The sequence below is a fragment of the Misgurnus anguillicaudatus genome, chromosome 13, assembly GCF_027580225.2.
Source record: "Misgurnus anguillicaudatus chromosome 13, ASM2758022v2, whole genome shotgun sequence".
Classification (NCBI taxonomy): Eukaryota; Metazoa; Chordata; class Actinopteri; order Cypriniformes; family Cobitidae; genus Misgurnus; species Misgurnus anguillicaudatus.
Window position 1 is genome coordinate 21,242,535 of NC_073349.2, and position 22,928 is coordinate 21,265,462.

Here is a 22,928-nt window from a genome sequence, read left to right on the forward strand (position 1 = left end):
TATTACAAATTGTAATATAAATATATGTAATATACAAAATATATGATGATTTGACAAAAATGCTGCATTTTTTACAGTGTACTACATAAATAAAAATGGATTTTATTTGAAAAAAGTTAATTTTACTCAAAACTCTTTTAATTCCTCCAAATGTCGTTTCAAACCTGTACGATGTTCATACCTTCATCAAAAATGCAAGAAGTTTAGCAGATCGTGAACACGGTTCGTTTTCATTCATGAACTAGTAGCCTGATTTCGCGGAATTCATACGTATTATACGAGATGGTTCATAAGTGACGTGCATATGAAGTGAATAGTACAAATATGTACGATTATTGTTAAAAAAAAACAATAATTAAACCGCAACACTAACCCCACCCCTAACTCCAACGTCACAGGGCGAAACAAAATCGTACAAAAAGTATGTATGTGGTTGTACGAATTAATACAAATTAGCCATCTCGTAAAATACAAACAAATTGCAAGATTGTGTTGGGACTAGAGGCTGACTAATATGATTTCACAGAAGTAACCTAACTATTTTATAAGGTGTCGATTTCGTACAAATCCTAAAATTTTGTACAAAAGCATATGATTATCAGAAAAAAGTAGAAATGAAGCCCCACCCCTAACCATCACTGTGGGAAAAGCAAATTTCCTATTTGAGTAAACACGAATTAGCTGCTTCGTGAAATAGTTACGAATTGCCATGAGATTGGGTTGGTACAAGAGACTGACCAATCCGATCTCAGAGAAGTAACGTAACTATTTTATGAGGTGTCGATTTCGTATAAATCCTGAAATTTTGTACAAAAGCATATGATTATCAGAAAAAAGCAGAAATAAAGCCCCACCCCTAACCAGTCACTGTGACTAAAGCAGATTTCGCATTGAAATAAATGCGAATTAGCTACCTCATCAAATAGTTACGAATTTCCAGGAGATTGCATTGGTATTCGAGGCTGACCAATCCGATCTAAGAGAAGCTTACTATTTTACGAGGTGTCGATTTTGTGTAAAATCCTACAATTTTGTACACAACATATTTTAGCAAAAAGCTGAAAAAATAAAAGCCCCACCCATAACCCGTCACTGAGGTAAAAGCAGATTTCGCATTCGAATAAATGCAAATTAGCTACCTTGCGAAATAGTTACGAATTGCCATGAGATTGCGTTGGGACTAGAGGCTGACCAATCCGATCTCAGAGAAGGAACCTAACTATTTTACGAGGTGTCGATTTCGTATAAAATCCTACGATTTTGTACAAAACATATGATTAGCAAAAAAGCTGAAAAAAGAAAAGCCCCACCCGTAACCCGCCACTGTGGTAAAAGCAGATTTTGCATTCGAATAAATGTAAATTAGCTACCTTGCGAAATAGTTACGAATTGCCATGAGATTGCGTTGAGACTAGAGGCTGACCAATCCGATCTCAGAGAAGTAACCTAACTATTTTACGAGGTGTCGATTTCGTATAAATCCTGTGATTTTGTACAAAACATATGATTAGCAAAAAAGCTGAAAAAATAAAAGCCCCACCAGTAACCCGTCACTGTGGTAAAAGCAGATTTTGCAATCGAATAAATGTAAATTAGCTACCTTGCGAAATAGTTACGAATTGCCATGAGATTGCGTTGAGACTAGAGGCTGACCAATCCGATCTCAGAGAAGTAACCTAACTATTTTACGAGGTGTCGATTTCGTATAAATCCTGTGATTTTGTACAAAACATATGATTAGCAAAAAAGCTGAAAAAATAAAAGCCCCACCAGTAACCCGTCACTGTGGTAAAAGCAGATTTTGCATTCGAATAAATGCAAATTAGCTACCTTGCGAAATAGTTACGAATTGCCATGAGATTGCGTTGAGACTAGAGGCTGACCAATTAGATCTCAGAGAAGTAACCTAACTATTTTACAAGGTGTCGATTTGGTATAAAATCCTACGATTTTGTAAAAAATATATGATTAGCAAAAAAGCTGAAAAAATAAAAGCCCCACCCATAACCCGTCACTGTGGTAAAAGCAGATTTCACATTCGAATAAATGCGAATTAGCTACCTTTCGAAATAATTACGAATTGCCATGAGATTGCGTTGAGACTAGAGGCTGACCAATCCGATCTCAGAGAAGGAACCTAACTATTTTACGAGGTGTCGATTTCGTATAAAATCCTACGATTTTGTAAAAAATATATGATTAGCAAAAAAGCTGAAAAAATAAAAGCCCCACCCATAACCCGTCACTGTGGTAAAAGCAGATTTCACATTCGAATAAATGCGAATTAGCTACCTTTCGAAATAATTACGAATTGCCATGAGATTGCGTTGAGACTAGAGGCTGACCAATCCGATCTCAGAGAAGGAACCTAACTATTTTACGAGGTGTCGATTTCGTATAAAATCCTACGATTTTGTAAAAAATATATGATTAGCAAAAAAGCTGAAAAAATAAAAGCCCCACCCATAACCCGTCACTGTGGTAAAAGCAGATTTCACATTCGAATAAATGCGAATTAGCTACCTTTCGAAATAATTACGAATTGCCATGAGATTGCGTTGAGACTAGAGGCTGACCAATCCGATCTCAGAGAAGGAACCTAACTATTTTACGAGGTGTCGATTTCGTATAAAATCCTACGATTTTGTAAAAAATATATGATTAGCAAAAAAGCTGAAAAAATAAAAGCCCCACCCATAACCCGTCACTGTGGTAAAAGCAGATTTCACATTCGAATAAATGCGAATTAGCTACCTTTCGAAATAATTACGAATTGCCATGAGATTGCGTTGAGACTAGAGGCTGACCAATCCGATCTCAGAGAAGGAACCTAACTATTTTACGAGGTGTCGATTTCGTATAAAATCCTACGATTTTGTAAAAAATATATGATTAGCAAAAAAGCTGAAAAAATAAAAGCCCCACCCATAACCCGTCACTGTGGTAAAAGCAGATTTCACATTCGAATAAATGCGAATTAGCTACCTTTCGAAATAATTACGAATTGCCATGAGATTGCGTTGAGACTAGAGGCTGACCAATCCGATCTCAGAGAAGGAACCTAACTATTTTACGAGGTGTCGATTTCGTATAAAATCCTACGATTTTGTACAAAACATATGAATAGCAAAAAAACTAAAAAAAACAAAAGCCCCACCCATAAACCGTTGCGTTGGGACTAGAGGCTGACCAATCCGATCTCAGAAAATTAACCTAACTATTTTATGAGGTGTCGATTTTGTGTAAAATCCTACAATTTTGTACAAAACATATGCCTAGCAAAAAAAGCTAAAAAAGAAAAGCCCCACCCGTAACCCGCCACTGTGGTAAAAGCAGATTTTGCATTTGAATAAATGTAAATTAGCTACCTTGCGAAATAGTTACGAATTGCCATGAGATTGCGTTGAGACTAGAGGCTGACCAATCCGATCTCAGAGAAGTAACCTAACTATTTTACGAGGTGTCGATTTCGTATAAATCCTGTGATTTTGTACAAAACATATGATTAGCAAAAAAGCTGAAAAAATAAAAGCCCCACCAGTAACCCGTCACTGTGGTAAAAGCAGATTTTGCAATCGAATAAATGTAAATTAGCTACCTTGCGAAATAGTTACGAATTGCCATGAGATTGCGTTGAGACTAGAGGCTGACCAATCCGATCTCAGAGAAGTAACCTAACTATTTTACGAGGTGTCGATTTCGTATAAATCCTGTGATTTTGTACAAAACATATGATTAGCAAAAAAGCTGAAAAAATAAAAGCCCCACCAGTAACCCGTCACTGTGGTAAAAGCAGATTTTGCATTCGAATAAATGCAAATTAGCTACCTTGCGAAATAGTTACGAATTGCCATGAGATTGCGTTGAGACTAGAGGCTGACCAATTAGATCTCAGAGAAGTAACCTAACTATTTTACAAGGTGTCGATTTCGTATAAAATCCTACGATTTTGTAAAAAATATATGATTAGCAAAAAAGCTGAAAAAATAAAAGCCCCACCCATAACCCGTCACTGTGGTAAAAGCAGATTTCACATTCGAATAAATGCGAATTAGCTACCTTTCGAAATAATTACGAATTGCCATGAGATTGCGTTGAGACTAGAGGCTGACCAATCCGATCTCAGAGAAGGAACCTAACTATTTTACGAGGTGTCGATTTCGTATAAAATCCTACGATTTTGTAAAAAATATATGATTAGCAAAAAAGCTGAAAAAATAAAAGCCCCACCCATAACCCGTCACTGTGGTAAAAGCAGATTTCACATTCGAATAAATGCGAATTAGCTACCTTTCGAAATAATTACGAATTGCCATGAGATTGCGTTGAGACTAGAGGCTGACCAATCCGATCTCAGAGAAGGAACCTAACTATTTTACGAGGTGTCGATTTCGTATAAAATCCTACGATTTTGTACAAAACATATGAATAGCAAAAAAACTTAAAAAAACAAAAGCCCCACCCATAAACCGTTGCGTTGGGACTAGAGGCTGACCAATCCGATCTCAGAAAATTAACCTAACTATTTTATGAGGTGTCGATTTTGTGTAAAATCCTACAATTTTGTACAAAACATATGCCTAGCAAAAAAAGCTAAAAAAAAAAAGCCCCACCCGTAACCCGTCACTGTGGTGTAAAAGCAGATTTCACAAACAAACACACAAATTAGCTACTTCGTAAAATAGTTGCGAATTGCCATGAGATTGTGTTGGGCTGACACAAAAGCAGATACGACATATTTTATTTAGTTCCTCACACAAAGCCATTGTGCTTAAAATAAAGTGCATAAGGACTTTTATGACAATGAAATGTTAATTTTTGGAGCTTGACAGTCCCTGGTCACCATTCACTTGCATTATTAGAAAAGGAACCGTGTGAACATCATCCCTAACATCTCCTTTTGTGTTCAACAAATGAAAGAGATTCATACATGAGGTTATTTCCATTCAATTTTTATTTTAGGTGAACTATCCCTTTAAATCGCCTTCACAGGTCAGTGCAGCTAATACATGTATATGTTTAAGTAGACACTTTAACGTGCACATCCCTGTAAATGCTGACAGGCCAGCATAGGGGTAAAGGGATTAAATATGTGGCCCAGCGTTCGCAAAGTAAACCAAGGGATAATCTTGCCTTTAAAGTCTGCATCTCCTGACCCCTAAGACTTCAAACTAGCACTAAGAGAAAAACACAGCAGGGCTCTTTTCAGGTGAGCGGGTGGCCGGGCCGTACGCCCACACCAACACAAACACAAATTATCATATCAATAGACATCCACTGCCTCTTTTTCAACACAGGAAGCTCCTCATTATAATAACGCACAAATGATTACACAACAAAAACAAGTATTAGGTCACTCTTTGTCTACATGAGGTAGTATGCGATCTTACTTGTTTTGATTTCAAATCTGGTTTGGAAGAAGTCTATTTAAACAGGCATACTTCAGGCTGAAAGTCTTAATACCTAAACATTCGCTCACACTAAAGGTATTATGACTAAAACAGGTGCGTTTAGCACACAAGGAGCTTGCTAATATGAGATTATAGTCGCTTTGTAAACAGCAACACTTAATATGACACATGTATACCCTGCAGTATGTCTTTCAATGCTGCTTTGAATATATGGGTGTTTCTGTAACTTCAGGCACTTTTTTTGTCGCAGGAGTGAATCTTTATCCAAATTAACAGATTTAAATTTTTTATATAAAGGACACATCCTAAAAACTTCATTTTTAAAAATATTTTGGTTACACTTTACATTAAGATAGTATTTTAGTTACTATATTAGCTACCAATACTTTTACAGCATTTATTAATCTTACTTCAGGTTTTCATTTTAACATTTACTAAAACACTTTTATATTAAAAGTTTTAAGTGTTAACATTATTAAATGCACAATGAGCATTAACAAACATTAATAAATGCTTCATTTTATAAGGTTTTTGCTCAAGTAAAGTCCAAAAGTGCATACAAAATAAGTAAAGAAACACCCATATATTTAGTGTGTTCATTCATTTGTACTGAATTGTCCATATATAGTCCACATTATAAAGGAATAAAACGTCAAAATTAAAGCACCATAATGATATAATTGAACCAAATACACTATTTTTAATATAATGCAAAATCTATTTCTTCATACATTCAGATGTATAATTATCATCAAAGTGAGAAGAAAAATAGTTTTGCTAAGCTGATCGGGCTGAAGTTTGAAACACAGCGCAGTTCAAAGTGTCAACTGTCGGCCATCGACAAAGACATAACCCCTCAGAAGAGCGTCAAAGTTGTTCGAAGCCTGCCAGATCAGGGTGCCATTTGATTGAAAATAATATGCCGTTCCATCTTTCAAAGATGTACTTTTCCTAAAGCATCGTTGATTGCCCTGTGTCCATTACTAGGAGAGATTATGATAATATTCCACATTGTGCTCTGTGTGATGCAGGGGAAATTCAATACTCAAAAGGTTAATGCAATCAATTAAGATGACAAAGGGGTAAAGTAAAACCCTCCTGCTCGCTGCGAAAGGAGCAGAGAAGGAGAAAAAGGTATTGAAAGCTTGAATAGATCTGCCAGGAGAGAAGAGCCACTCAAAATATGTGAGAAAGAGGTGAATACAAGTGTTGTCTATTCTATATGGGCTCTTCAAAGCAGATCACACACAAATACATGTATGCACGCAAGACAGATAAAGATTAAAGAGTGGCTCTCTTTAAAGGATTAGTCCATTTTCTTAAAAAAAATCCAGATAATTTACTCACCACCATGTCATCTAAAATGTTGGTATCTTTGTTCAGTCGAGAAGAAATTATGTTTTTTAAGGAAAAAAATCCAGGATTTTTCGCATTTTAATGGACTTTAATGGACCCCAACACGTAACAGTTTTAATGCAGTTTAAAACTTGAATTTTAAAGGACTCTAAACGATCCCAAATGAGGCATAAGGGTCTTATCTAGCGAAACGATTGTCATTTTTGACAAGAAAAATAAAAAATATGCACTTTTAAACCACAACTTCTCGTCTATCTCCGGTCGTGTGACGTGCCAGCGCGACCTCACGTAATACGTCATCATGTCAAGAGGTCACGGATGACCAGTGTTGGGCAAGTTACTGAAAATTAGTAATTAGTTACAGTTACTAGTTACTTCTTTTAAAAGTAATTGAGTTACTCTACCAGTTACTGTATATGAAAAGTAATTAGTTACTAGTAGGGAAAGTAACTTTTAAGCTACTTTTATGTCTGCTTTTTAGATGTAAATATGAACAGTACTGAACAGTCAAACAATAAAATGATATGGATGGGTTATTTTACACGTAAGACTCTAATATTTTTAAGAATTTGAAGACAATTGTGTCAACATGTCATATTTTCTAAAATAAATTATAATTTTTCTGATTCCATATTTATTTTAATGAGCCAGAAACGTCTCTGATGTGTCCTGCTGACAGGCGCGATGTGCGCGTGCAGCAGCTGACGCAAATTATGGGTCCTCCGAATAGGCCGTTTCATTTCAGTTCTTCTGAGGCTTCCACCTTGAAAGACCTTTTTAGGTCGCATGCTTAGCAGGGCGCGGCCATGGAATTGGGACACAGCTTGTGAAGCTTGCGGCGGTAGTGCGCTCTTTGGTCATATATTGTTTGTATGTGTTTTCTGTTGGATTTAAATGATACTCAGGATTAAAGGAAGATGTTTAATCAGAAAACGGAGTACGTGGATTGTTTTGTCCGACGGACACACAGTGAGTGGATTGTTTTGTCGGATACGGAGCGAGTGAAACTGAAACTGAAACTAAATGCGCACTCACACATACTATGGAGTTTTAACACGTTTTAACAGTTGTACAGGGCAGTGTGAATATTTTTCTGGAAACAACAATCGCGGATCGTTCTCTTCCATGAAGGCCGATGCAAACATCTAAGATATATATTAACATTTCTCAGATTTATTGCTTTTGTGGACTACAAATGCAAGTTAATGTCATACTGCGATTGCTTGGCAAAGATCATTTACAAACATGAGACCGGATGGATTATGACTTTCGCACAATTTTTAAACAAAGGTATGTTTCCCGTTTAGATTTTTCATGTTCATTCTATATGCACTGTCAGCCATGATGAAGTTTAATGATTCATTTCGCCGCTCACCACGGTCATGCGACGTTAAATCAGAAATGTCTTGTCTGTAAGTGTTATTTTTTTACAAAATAGAGTAAAGCGAGTAACAAACTCATTTAAATTTCAGTAATTGTAATTGCGTTACTTGATTTAAAAAAATACTTCAATACATACTCGTTACTGATAAAAGTAGTGGAATTACAGTAACGCGTTGACGTATGCAAACTACGCCCCAGTGTTTATAAGTGTGGAGAAAGAGGACCGTTCCGACGTTGTTGAATGTCGAATGATACAAATTAATGTCTTTGTGTCAGTTTATTGTTTAAAATGGTCCGCAAATGTGCGTTTCATATATGTAACACAACACCTTTTGACGTCATTACGAAAATACGTGAGGTTGCGCTGGCGCGTGACAGGACCGGAGATAGACGAGAAGTTGTGGTTTAGAAGTGCATATTTTTTTATTTTTTCCTGTCAAAAATGACAATCGTTTGGCTAGATAAGACCCTTATGCCTCGTTTTGGGATCTGAAACTGCAATTTTAAACTGCATTAAAACTGTTACGTGTTGGGGTCCATTAAAGTCCATTAAAATGAGAAAAATCCTCGAATGTTTTCCTCAAAAAACATAATTTCTTTTCAACTCAACAAAGAAAGACATCAACATTTTGGGTGACATGATGGTGAGTAAATTATTTCGATTTTTTTTAAGAAAATGGATTAATCCTTTAAGGCTAAATAGCTTTATTCCTCTTTACATCACTTCAACAATAACAAAATAACTGCTTTATCTATACAGCAAAACATCCCAAATTTGGATAATTTCCCTGTTTTACAGAATTAAATAGTACAGAATTAAATGAATATCAAATAAGAACATTTCATATGAGAAGTAAGATAACAAAATATGTCTTCAAAGAATGTACGATGAATTAAGTTTATTGTCCATTCCCTGTCGACCAGCTGTTTGTTTGCAAGTCCTTTTCTTGTTATCTTTAAATTTATACCTAAAATATTTATTATTTTCAACCCAGCGTTGGGTTAAAAAGGCCATTTATGCTATTGCTGAGTCAAATATAAACATTAAGGTTAATTTAACCCAACAGCTGCGTTCGGCCCTTTTAAAACCAAAGGCTGGGTTGAAATAAAGATTTATCATACACAAATTTGAAGTAAATGTAAAGATTATTAGATAAACCAGACAAAAACACTGCTTAAAATTTCCAGCAGCTACACTTTAAAAATGGCTGGGTTATTTTTACTCATGTTGGATAAATATTGGACAGAACACATGCTGGGGTAAAAATGACCCAATGTTGGGTTGTTGTAATACAGCCATGAGTTATAATAACCCAGCATTGGGTCAATTTTAACCCAGCGGTGTGTTCTGTCCAATATTTACCCAACATGATGGGTAAAAAAATAACACAGCCATTTTTAGAGTGAAAAAGTCCTAACTAATCACACAAAACACGTTTTTACAGACATGTTTTGGGTCTAATATTTCAATTTCATCGGCACTGAGAAGTCACAGCGTGAATATTAACAATAATAAAAGTGCTGTGAAATTAAAAAGACAATCCCTTCTCTTCAAGAGGGAGACAATGGCCTTTATTATTTAGATAGATGCTACACCGCTGCACGGCACAAAGGATTCCCATCATTGCAGATAAATGGATAAAGTTAGATAGCAGTATTGAGCTGTATAACTATTGTGATAATCCATATTACCTTTTCAGTCCTCAGCACAGTCTATCAGTGAGAGACTGTGATAATTACATCTTAGCAACCGTCTGTTGTGATTAAAAAAAGGCACAGAGTGGCACCGCAATTGAGAGCCGCTTTGATACCTCATTTCACCACAGAAAAATGACATATCCGGGATAAAACAAACTTAAACCACACCTGTCCAGGCCGGGCCCAGACACAACAGATGAACTTCTGCGTGACGACGGCTGCTGTCACTCGATCTGTTTGCGCTCGTTACGCTTTTTTTGCAATACCACGCTTGACGTAAGGATTTGCAAAGAGGCAAATTCACCATCGGTTACAATGCGACTTAAACTAATTATAACAGTTCTGATGCTGGCAAGTTCCAATGCTGATCTGGATGCGTGTCTAAATGGCCTGGCATGTTGATGCTGAGCACTCAAAGTAATGAGACTTTGCATCTGAAAGGCACATTATTGTTTCAGTATGAATACAACACATGTACGTAATGCCTTCATAAGGAATTATATGGCCATGTTGCTTAAGAGATCTATGGGATTACTGTTCGTGATCAGACTCATTTAGTATGAAATAAAGATAAGGAGCCAGGGACTAAAGTTAACTTTTGACACGCTATCCAATGGCACGAAATATATTCTTTTTGATTTAAATATTTTGATTGTTCATTAAAAAATAATAAATATGATAATTTTTGTAACAGCCACTGATGTTAAACTTTGTCATTTTATTTGTTTAAAAACTCTTTGCATGTACTCTCCTAAGCAATTTTTTTTTACCTGCATTTTGGACCCTGCAAACGTCAATCTAGCAGGAGAGATAACCGTAACCAAGGCTTTACACTGCCATGCTAAGAAATTTCACTTTTTACAAGCGCAACCGCTGTAATTTGACCTACATCACATTTCCCTGTCGCACCATTTTGGGGGACAGTGGACGTACCGCAGAGACAAAAAGCCCTTTGGGCTTTGAAGTTTTGGGGTTTTTGAAAGACAAGGGATGACGGTCTCAAAAGCCGTGGCAGCCCAGAGGCCCCGGTTCAAAAGCGAAACAATAACTTTCAACGCGATGCTCCTGTCTTGGCTTCCTGCGGGCCGAGTGGCGGCCGGGCGTTGGGGGGGTCGAGAGGCGGATTGCAGAGGTGGCGGGTTTGATGGATGGGTTGCGGGGAAAGTCTATTCACATGGAGATGTTACATCATAAATATTTACACAGGGCTGCCGTTTCCATGTAGCCTCTTCTTGTTTTGACACAGTGGAATAAAATCAAAAGGGCGAAAAAATCGAGGGAAAAAGAGAAAACGTAAAGAGGAGAGAGAATACAAAAGAAGTGCTGATGGATTTTTTCTTATCACAGTTTGGAGGGATACACCAAAGGAAAACAAGTTAGTTTGTTGACATTTAACTTTGTTGCTTTGCAGCTCAGCAGATACTCACAGACTGCATGCTCTCTTAAGCCATATAACAGTATATCAATGTCTGTAATTGCTTAAATGACAGCGAATAGCTCCATCTTTGCACTACATCTGACCTCGCAATCTCCATGCACGGGCCGGTTCGGCGGTCTAGCGAGAGGGAGCTGCCTGCTTTTTGTTGTCTTAAAAACAGCTCATCCAATTCCTCACAGCGAGCGCAATTAAAAGCTTTCCAACTCCCCGCAGAAGGCCTGAACCAACACAAACAAATTTGCCAGTTTAATTTTCTACCCACTGTTTGAGAGGGAATCCATTCTGAGAGGCTTCTGCACCGCACCCGCCCGTTCTTTGCGGGGAGGGAAAAGGCACGCGGGCCCCATGTTGGAGCCAGTTGGGCTGATTAGCCGAATTAAATATATCAAAACCCAATTAAGCTAACTATACTCCAGCCATTCAGGTTGCAGCGAGGAGAGAATTGGGTCATGGTGCACAGGCTGCCTGGCTTGGCACGGCATCCTACCTCTGAATGCATAGGGGGACCTCGAAAGCATCTGGCTTATTAGGCTGGGAAAAACGTCACTTTAACCTCACAGCAAAGCCAAAGCCAAATCTCGGGAAGAAAATGAGATTTTAAAAGGCTCTAAGGAACAAAGATCTTTAAATCGGAGAACATCTCATCTGACACAAAGAACACAATCTATGTTGTCCTATCTACCCGGCCATGCATGACTGCCAAGACATTGTTTAGACGTAGTTTGCCCGTGATTGATGCTGCAAGTGTGTATTAGGCTCTGCGCTGAAAGACACTGGCAAGACAAAGGATGGTTGCTTTCTGCGAGCCGTGTATCATGGTCAAACCAGCACCCCCTGGACATGCCGACGACCCCTAGACTGACACGAGACAGCACATAACATCACACAACATCCCTCCTGACTCAAGCCGCGGGCAAAGACGCTGTCTAAGATGCACAAAACAGTGTCATTCATCTCGAAGAGCAATTTTTTACACTCTTAACTTTTTCACAAGATGCATTAATGATGTGTGGTATCTTATGCTTAGCGGGACGGTAGCTGTCCAGTGCTAAATATGATAAGAACGCACGATAAGCTGCATGCAGATTTGACAAACAAAGCAAACTCAAGAGTCACAAAGAAATAAAGCGATATAAATTACAGTATGATGTAAACTAAAAGGAAAAGTTGAGAACTGCAATTCAGGCAACCATTTTTATTATGGAGGCAAGCTTGATGGACGTCTTATAGTAATACAATAATTTCATCTGAGGGTGAACTTTATCAAATAGGAAAAATTAAGTTGGAATAATGTATAGAGGGTATGCATTGACGTCACTTTTCCACGTGACCACGCCGGAGTGCACACTGTTGAGTGGCAAACGTTCAACAAAATGGCTGATTTTTATAGCGGCTGCTGCGAAAATGCCAGTAAAACTGACTATTATACGCATAAATTGAATTTACTTGGACCTGATAGCAGAGGTGGACAATACTTAGTTACACTAGTTACATTTTCCAAGCATCTGTGCTTTATTGGGGTTCTTTAATATTGCATATTAAAATTTATTTAATACCTAATTACATTAAAATTGTGTACTTTTACTCGAGTAAAAGTACATTAATGTACTTAAATTTTAAATGTAAAACAAAAACTTGTATTTATGAAATGTAATAGAGTAAAAAATTATGATAATATGCTTTGGAATGTATGTTTTCCAAAGAAAAACATGGATAAAATACAAATATTTGAAAAATACTTTTAAGTAGAAAGTAAAACCTCTGCTTGATAGTGACCCTCGCAACTTGTCAACCCACTTGTGGTCTGTGAACATTGGCATGAACGATCTATTTACTTCTCCTTTCGGTGTTTTTTGGCATTTTGTTAAACGATAGCTCGGAATTCTTGTTAGTCTGGTAGTACAGTCTATCGCACAACCGCTGTTTCCCATTTAGACGCGTTTCCCCCGTGTTTTCGCCGATTTCACACCGTACACAAATTATGCCGCTCTGTCTTTTGCCACTCAGTGGGCGTAACAGCAGGCACTTTCGCCGAAGGTGACGTCACATGCATACCCTCTATACGGATGTGTTAAAACAATAAGAGAAAAAAATTTCTTACTCTGGCTGGATCTCTCGAATCTCACTGGATTACTTCATCTGTAATACACAAAGAAAAATAAACTTAGTTAACACCTTTTTTATCAAACACTCTACTAATGCCAACTCATACACACACAACGTTATATGATTGTGAAATACATGCCATTCCCATTGGCGTTCTTGGTGTAAAACCCGAACAAAAGGCCCTTAAGTGGACCCCGTCGTGACCCATTGCATATACACAAAATGCTACTGTATGCTGTCACAGTTGGTGGCGACTGACAGGTGACAGAAACCGAACCCCCCTTCCCAGGTCCCCACACATTGCTCTATCGAGGCAGGGAGAGCAGGTGTGCCATCAGTTACCCAGTTTTCGCAAATATTTTACCGCGGCATGCCGATGATAATTTACTTAGAATCAGTAATCCTAAAATCTGATTGAGGGAGGATTTTATTAGCCTGTGTGACCTTGGTCGGCGTGCATTATCCAAGGCCAGCACAACACTCATATTACAGTGGGCAGTAAAGCCAAGCCAACTGTGACCACTTTCTTCTGATTCCTCCGTAAGCAAACATCCTGATGAGATGTTTGGTGATATATGTGGTTTAAACAGCAGAGCCTAACTGAGCGTGCCAGAGAGAGAGAGAGAGAGAGAGAGAGAGAGAGAGAGAGAGAGAGAGAGACAGCAAGGCATTGTTTAACGCTATGAGATGAGCACGTAACAAAGTAATTCTCTCTTTCAGTATTCTAGTCAGATACTGAAATGTGTTCAATTTAAGCAATCTGTAATGTGATATATGGTATATTCAAAAGCTGTTTTATGTAATATGATTTTGTATTTATAGTTTTTATTAATGCTATTAAATGAACGTGCCAAAATAATAACTGCTTTTAAAGTTTCCAAACCCCAGACCCACAATGTGATATTTGTCCTCCATAAATCATTGGTTGTGGTCATGTTGCTGTGACACAAACAAACAAAACCTTGTTAAGATAGACTTATTATGATAACATCTGATTCGCTAAAACACTGAATGTTATCTTAAATAGTGGACGCAAATAATAACCGACGCAAAATGTCAACATTATTCAATTCAATTCCATTTTAATTATATAGCGCTTTTCACAATTTGGTAATTGTATCAAAGCAGCTTTACATTAATAGAAGCAGTGAAAAGCACAGAAAATCGACAGATAGCACAACATAATACACGATAGCACAAGCAGCTAAATTTGCTGCGGCTATAAATCAACATTAAAGCGAATGTATTACTAATGTAACGTATAGAAGTTAAGCCCAAGAAGGCTGCCTCCCCGGGTTGAAAAACCCCCTAGGAGAAAAAACCCCCGGACTATTATGACCATTCGGGTAAGCTTACTTACAGCTGTCTCAGAATAAGATGACATCAAAGCATTTTAACACCAAAAATTGCACACATCAAACAAGACTAATCTTGCAGTCTGGCAAGATTCATCATCAATTCAATATACTGAAATGGTGCTTGACATTTTTGGTTAGGGTCTACTGGTCAGGCTTGTCTCATCCTCACAGAGGAAAGATTTCCTTCAGCACAGCCATCTGTTTGAGAGGAACTATCCTTTGGAGAAAAATGAAATACACACACACACACAAGGAAACAAACACCCATGCGACAGACCGTGGCAACTCTCAAAGTTTCCTAACCTTGAGAGCACAAGCGAGCTAAAAAGTAATAATAATTCGAACCTGATCTACTTATTTTATATCTCCCCTCAGCAACCTAACTTCTTCTCGGCAACAGTGCAGTTATTAATTCATGAGGCACTAATTAGTTCTTTGTTTAATTTTGTGTTAAACAGACTGACCGGAATGATAACGACTCGCGCTGTAGCGCTCCGGTCCCACGCCGCCCCTGTTTGCTACAACTGGGGAGCATCGTGCGACTAGCATGATGAACCCAATTCCCTTCTAAGTTGCACTTCATTAAGTCAAAATGTGACAAGGAGCTTAGAGGAAGAACTGGCAGATCAGATCGTACATAACAATGCAGGCCCCGTAAGTTTGGAAAGAGGGGGAGCCGCGCATTCCGGCATCCATGTTGCTAATTTTCTATTTTTAACCCTTAGGGGCTGCCTTTCATTTTCCTATAATTGTTTTTGTTGGGAGCTGCAGTGTCCTCTTTTTAAATTGCCGCTCCTATCAACTCCCCAGATCAACCCATCTCCAGCGCTGCGTAAACAACAGGCTTGCCCTTTCGCGTGAAGTGGCGCGGGTGGAATGTGCTGGTAAATAGGTGACTTTAATAACACATTTGGTGCGACGCACACGCCAGCTCGCGTCACGCGGGCGACAGTGACGGCGCGTACGTTACGATACGTCACGATTTATGTAACATGAGTCGATTTGAAACTGAGAGGAATGTGTGTGTTTTTCAACCATCCCATATTTAACATTCTTCACCAATGTGACTAGAACACTAACATAATAGAGAAGCTAATGAAATGCATATTTAAGATTTATTGAGTGATTTATTGATGCCGTTTGCCAAGTTTTTCTTTGCATGGGAAAGTGATGCATTCCTCGCTCTTCAAATAAAAGACACACCTATCTGAGTGCAAGTGCACAGCGTTTGAAGTAAAACACCATCTTTCAAACTAAAAAGCACAGTTGTGTACTTTTCTAAAATTAAAGCTTTCCCGTGTCAAAAAACGCCTCTCACATTAGGTAATGCTTAGAGCACCGTTCCAAAACAGTGAGCCGTCTCGCTGCCTCCTGCTTACACAGTCAGCTGTCTTTTAAGAGTCTTGTTTGAAATGGTCTATTGTATGTGTTTAATATTACACTTTGCTAAGCTAACATTGCCATGTAATAGGACGCCGAGCATAAATACACAAAGCACACATATATATTGGCTACAATATACAATGTTTATTTACACTACACAATTTCAAAAGTATATATTTTTTAAGCATTGAATGAAATGTTTACTTATAATTAATTTCTCACGCTTGTATCTATTGTACACTGTAAAAATCCCTTGTTTCACTTATAGGGATAGTTCACCCAAAAATGAAAATAATGTCATTAATGACTCACCCTCATGTCGTTCCAAACTCGAAAGACCTCCGTTCATCTTCGGAACACAATTTAAGATGTTTTAGATTTAGTCTGAGAGCTTGTTGACCCTTCATTGAAAATCTATGTACGATATACTGTCCATGTTCAGAAAAGGTAATAAAAACATCATCAAAGTAGTCCATTTGACATCAGTGGGTCAGTTAAAATGTGTTGAAGCATCGAAAATAATATTTGGTACTAAAATAACAAAAATTACGACTTTATTCAGCATTGTCTTCTCTTCCGCGTCTGTTGCGAAGCGCATGCACGAGACTAAAGTTTTTTTTTCAAACTTACAGCGAGCGTCTCCCTCAAACTGTAAACGAAGCCTGGGCGCACAAAAACAAACCAAGAAAAACAGCTGGGGCACACCAGATAACACGTCAGCGGCGTCGTACGTCATCGGCAGTCACGCGACCTTAGCCCCGCGCACGCGCTCCACAACAGAAGAGAAGACAATTCTGAATAAAGTGGTAATTTTTTTTATTTTTGGAGAAAAAATTATTTTCGATGCTTTAACACATTTTAACTGACCCACCGATGTCACATGGACTACTTTAATGATGTTTTTATTACCTTTCTGTACATGGACAGTATACCGTTACTAGATTTTCAATGGAGGGTCAACAAGCTCTCAGACTAAATATAAAACATCTTAAACCGTGTTCAGAAGATGAACGGAGGTCTTACGAGTTTAGAGGACATGAGCGTGAGTCATTAATGACATTATTTTCATTTTTGGGTAAACCATCCCTTTAAATGTTTACATTAATAATTCACTTCAACTTTTTTTTAATAGAAGTTGCTATAAATTATAAAAAATAAGTTTTAATAACTAAAGCCCATTCAACTAAATTTTTTAAGTTATACCAACTCCTCACTAGTCAAGAAAGTTGAAATGAAGTGTTTAAGTCAAGTTGCTTAAACATAATTTTTTACAGTGTTTTTATTTTCTTACTAAATTTGTAACAATGCATTCTGGGATTGTTCTCTCTAGAAACATATTATGCGGGGCTGGGCGGTATATAAAGTTTTGGTAATATATCTGTATTTTTCCTAGCTGGATACAGGATGAGAGTAAAAATAATACGCTGGATTTACTTAAAAATATAATGCATTATTTTGGCATCCACTTTTTTAAGTAAGTTTTACTTAAAATTTTAAGTACATTTTTAAAATTTTAAATTCCATGTAATTGCTTTAAAAATGGATTCTAAAATGTTGCAATATATATTTTAAGTAAATCCAGCCTTTATTTTTTCAGTGTATACCATCTGATATGACCCTTATTCTTTGCAATGAAAGCTGTGCCAGATATTTACACTGAGGTCACATGCAAGCTTTCAACCAACTTACATGTTGTGCAGCTGTATATTTTCAAACAGGGAGAAAATACCTGTCTTTTTAATTTTATTTTGTGCATAAACTGTTTTAATAAAAGTAACTGTGACGGATGTGCATGTAAACTTGTATTCAACTTGGCATAAAATACGATATTTATCATATACCGCCAATCATTCCAAAATTACAGAGATATGAATTTTGGTCAGTGATGTAATGTCTAAACCAAGTAATATTAGGCAGCATCAGCAAGTCGTGCCCTTAAAATGTTGTCCGCACACGCAGCTGACTATGTTTCGGAACAGCGCATAGATGAGATATTCACCCTCTCAAGGGTCTCCCCATTGGTTAAAGATATGATAAAAAAGACAGACTTGTAATTACACAGTATAATAGGCAAGATTGGCATTTTCAAAATCATTTTCATGTGGATGGAAATGACATTGCTCTGACTATTCTGTATTCACTGGTGCAGATAAATAAACAAGGCATGAAGAAAAGAGAGAGAGTGAGCGAGCAAGGAAGGAGAAAAAAAGAAGAACGAAAGCAGAGTACAATGGCAAGCAGGTCAGTAATTAGAAAGTCTGTTTGCACAGTAATAATTTTAATATATTCATCAGGAAACAGAGCATGCCTCGCATGATAAAACAGCATCAAGGAAGATATCCCAGAACCCCCTTAACCTTTACCGAAGACTGACGGCAGATTGCTGAGGATCTCAAAGACAAACTGGCTCACCAATTATTGACACATACGACTTCTGCTGGGAAATTATACGACGGACCGATGACATAAAAACATGACATTTAGACGCTACCGTTCGCAACCTGTCACAGTAACTACCGTGGGTTAGTTCTATTAGTTAAGTATCTCAATCAAGAACTCAATGTGCTTTTTAGGTGCTACACCTGTTAAACCGACAGAAAGCCACGAGAGCCGCAGCTTCTTTCAGCGCTAAAAACACAAGAATAGTCATGTTCAGCACATCAAGCGTTGAAGGGAAGCAGCAACCTTGTTTGTTATTGTGGGCGGCGATTATGCTATGGAAATTATTGCAAATTGTTTAAAGTAGTCCTGACACGCACGAAAACCTTGACCTTATTAAATGATTTTATAAGCATGACTGTTGAAAAGCATCAAAGGTGAATTTAAATAAAAATTTTAAGCATTTATTAACATTTCCGTATTTTTGGTCTTTTTTGACATAATTGATCCTTCCTTTATCACATAACACATTTTGTTTGTATTAAAATATGCTAAACTGTATAGATATTCACATACACACTTTTTTAAGTGTGTCATATCTGTGAAATCCAAGCTAAAGTCTTATCATCTAAGAATTATGAGTATCAAAGTTTGTTTTAAATCATTTCTTTCACTTTAACTTCAATATTTGACATAGTCTTACATAGTAAGTATTAAAGATTTTTAAGATATATTTTCACAGAATCTTCTTTACGTTATGTAGGATGATTGTACGTACAAAATTATCTTATCATCGAAGAATTATGAGTATCAAAGTTTGTTTTAAATCATTTATTTCACTTTAACTTCAATATTTGACATAGTCTTACATAGTAAGTATTAAAGATTTTTAAGATATATTTTCACAGAATCTTCTTTACGTTATGTAGGATGATTGTATGTACAAAATTGACTTTAGCTGGGTTTTCACAGACTAATATAGTTTTGTTTTATTCTGAGTTGTGGATCAATGGGCACATCTGATGTTGACCAATGAACTACTATGAGTGAATCGTTTTGACCGATTCATTTACCTTCATTAAAATCATCCGGTTCAGGTGTATATTTTTTGAAAAAACATGCTCAAATCAAGCATAAAATATATTATTTCTAAGCACAAAGAGCAGGTTCTGTTAATGTGCTTATCACACCTTGGACAAAACATCCATTAAAAACGTATTTTCCTAGAACCAGATTTTCTTTAAAATCCCTGGAGCCCGCGTACACGACAAAACTGTTACATGACAGCTTCCTATCCCGAATCCGAAGTTAGCTGCTCCCAGCGAATCCACAGAGGACCCGTAGCTTTAATAATTAAAAACAGGAACATAAACATTCAAAGTAGCATACAAAACAGCTCCAGATAACAATCCTCTGTCCTCTTACATGGGATTTACGGCCGATCCATTGTTTCCATTTCCTGGCTGTGTTTGTAACTTATAAAATTAGAAACTCTGTAACCCTTTCTGCTCTGCGCAGCCACTGCCCAAATAAAAGCTAATCACTAATTACATGATTCGGAGGACATAGTTTGGGAGCCATTAAAGCACGCAGCCTTTCCTCCGCGCCTCAGACCTTTTCATTCTTTACGTACTCCCCTCTGAGTTCCTATTCAACGTTAGTGGCACAATGAAAAATCGAACATTTACTTAATAGCGCTGCTTATGCAGAGCTGACAGAGGCGAGAAGCCCCCCTTCCCGCTGTCACTTTTTGGTGCTATTCTCTGTTGACTGCTGGAGAGAGGGACGCACGGCTGAGGGGCAGCTACCTCTGCACCCCACCCTGCCCTCCTGCCCTAATTTTTGTCGTCCATCCCTTTGAAACCCGTAGCTCACGTGGGAGCGAAGAATGGCGAGCGATGTGCAACAAGTGCCGGCGCCATGGAAACGGCTATTTTCCCCACCAAATATTCTTTTCTGGCCCTTTTGAGGACCTGTCACTATGCAAAGCGAGCATCACATGACCCGGGGCCCGGCCGTGACAAAGCCTATTTTCTGCCTCGTACTTGATTGATTAAAGAACTTTTTAGCAAAACCATGTAACGAGACAAAAAATGTGACACATGGAAGAAAAGGGCCGGGGGTGAGCTTCTATCACACCGTTTCCCCGGTAATATGAAAAAAAGAAGAAGAAAAGAACGGGGGGTGGAGGTCAGCCAGAGCATGAAAAAAGACCACAATTGCGATTAAGATGATGGGGAGAAAAGCAAAGACATTTGGGAAGTGAGCTCATCGCGTGACATCCAACGGCCCAACTCAAATACTGACACCAAAGCGGCATCATGTCTACAATTGTGAAAGTTTACTTTCTTGATAGTTCCTGGTCAGTGATATTATACCAAATTAAACATTTTTTGGTCTTTTTTTATCAAATTTCTGAAATATCTGTTGGATGACATCAAAAATCCAACCCCTCTGCCTTGTTATACCCATTTATTTTCAAGATGGGTTGCACTTTATGGGGCAGTTTCCCGGACAGGTTTTAGATTAATCCAGGACTAGGCCTTAGTTATGTTAGGACATTTAAGTAGTTTTTACAAACCAACATTAAAAGAACAATACTGGTGTGCATCTTCAGATAAAACAATGGCACTGATATGTTAAGGTATGTCAGTGCTGTTTTTTAAATTAAGGCAGCTCAAACATGCATTTTGGTCTGGGATCAGGATCAGCCCTGTCCGGGAAACCATCCCAATGATGCATATTGACTTAAATACCCATACCAAATATATTTTTACATTTTATGCATTTAAAAAAGACCCTTTTATCCAAAGCCACATACAGTACATTCAAGTTGTATACATTTTATGAGTATATGTGACCCTGGGATCAAACCCATGACCTTTTGCTACCAAGTGAGCTACATGTTCACTGTTTTAAGCCTAAAATGTAAAAAAATGATTTGTAAACATTTTAAAAAGTACATTTATGTTATATCTTATACAAGGTATATATTTTTAAATAAAATAAATAATAATCTCACCAGTAGCAATCTGTAATATTTACGTCTTGAGAGATACTGTACATCATCACGATCCTCAACCTCTCTATTCTGACTGAGATCCGCCCCGGTACATCTGATTAGCCATGTTACCATAACTACCCACCTTCACTCTGATTCATGATCTCTGCTTCACTGCTATCAATGTCAGCCTGTAATCTCCACTAATTCCCAGTCTTGGTTATGAATGCTTTTTGCATTAAGTTTCATCCACACATTTGTATAACCCGCTTGTGTGACTCAAGTATACAAAGAGAGATCAATATGCTACACAGAGCTCATTTTGTGTGTCTTGTTGGCCTAAGTGACAGCCCATTTAATATGAAGGGAGGCGGTTCCAGCAGGCCAGGTCTGCACCCAAGAGGGGCTGGGACATTTATTCATCTACAGAAACAAGTCAATACAGCCAGTTCATCCACTAACCTGTATTTCTTCAATGGATTATTAAAATCTTGGTGCAAGAACAATAACGTGGGGAAAAGAATCAAAATGTGTGTCTATATATTACTCATGCAGCTTTATGACAAAACGTATATTACTTCCTTTCTTCAGTTAAACAAAAATAAACAATTTTATAGTAAAATGCCATTATGTTATCTTCTTATATGGGGCTCAACAAAGCGAAACTTAAAAATGCCTATCCATTTATCCATCCATCAATAAAGAAAATTAATGTAAAAGTAATCCAAATAGTGACTAAATTCTTTCCCTGCCATTGACGAGTTAACTCGTCAATTAAAGGTCATGTTCTTCCTGATCCCATTTTTCAAACTTTAGTTAGTTTGTAATGTTGCTGTTGGGGGATAAATAAAACCTGCAAAATGATAAAGGCTCAATGCCAGATATATTTTCTTTAACAGAATTCCCCTTTCAAAGCCTACAGCGAACAGACGGTTTGGACTACAGCCCTCTACTTCCCGGTTGAATGACGTCAATTAAAGAGTTTCTGACTAAACTCCACCCACAGGAATACATCAGTCGCCAGCTTTGGCTCAAACAGCTCTGCTAAGCTAAGCTGCTGTCGAATCACAACGCACAACGCGGGACCTTTAAGAGAAAAGGCTTCCATGCCAATGACAAGTTTTTCCGGCAATCCGTATTTCCGCCTATTATCCACCAGGTGGTGCTCTTACCCAACTTTTAAAACCCGGAAGAAACCCTTCAGGGTAAACAGTAATGGTGCATTCCCACCAGCCGCGGTAGAGGCGGCCAAAGCGTGCTATTCGTGCGTAGTTGGACACTTGAATATTTGAGTTCACTAGCGCGTGAAAGCAGCGCGTGAAATTCTAGTCATTTGAGACACTCACCCGGAAATTCGCGTCATGGGATGGGGTTCTGCGACTCCGCTGAGATTCTGCCACTCCGCACGCTTCCTG

The 22,928-nt window shown here is 37.8% G+C and overlaps 1 protein-coding gene across 5 annotated transcripts in view; it reads right to left on the bottom strand.

The window, feature by feature from the left end:
• casz1 (castor zinc finger 1) overlaps positions 1–22,928 on the bottom strand; it is a 293,559-nt gene that overhangs the window by 95,571 nt on the left and 175,060 nt on the right. For all 5 annotated transcript variants that reach the window (XM_073875363.1, XM_073875362.1, XM_073875365.1 and 2 more), the window contains one exon: positions 13,388–13,425. The gene's annotated coding sequence lies outside the window, so the exon portion shown is untranslated. The remainder of the gene's footprint in view (positions 1–13,387; positions 13,426–22,928) is intronic.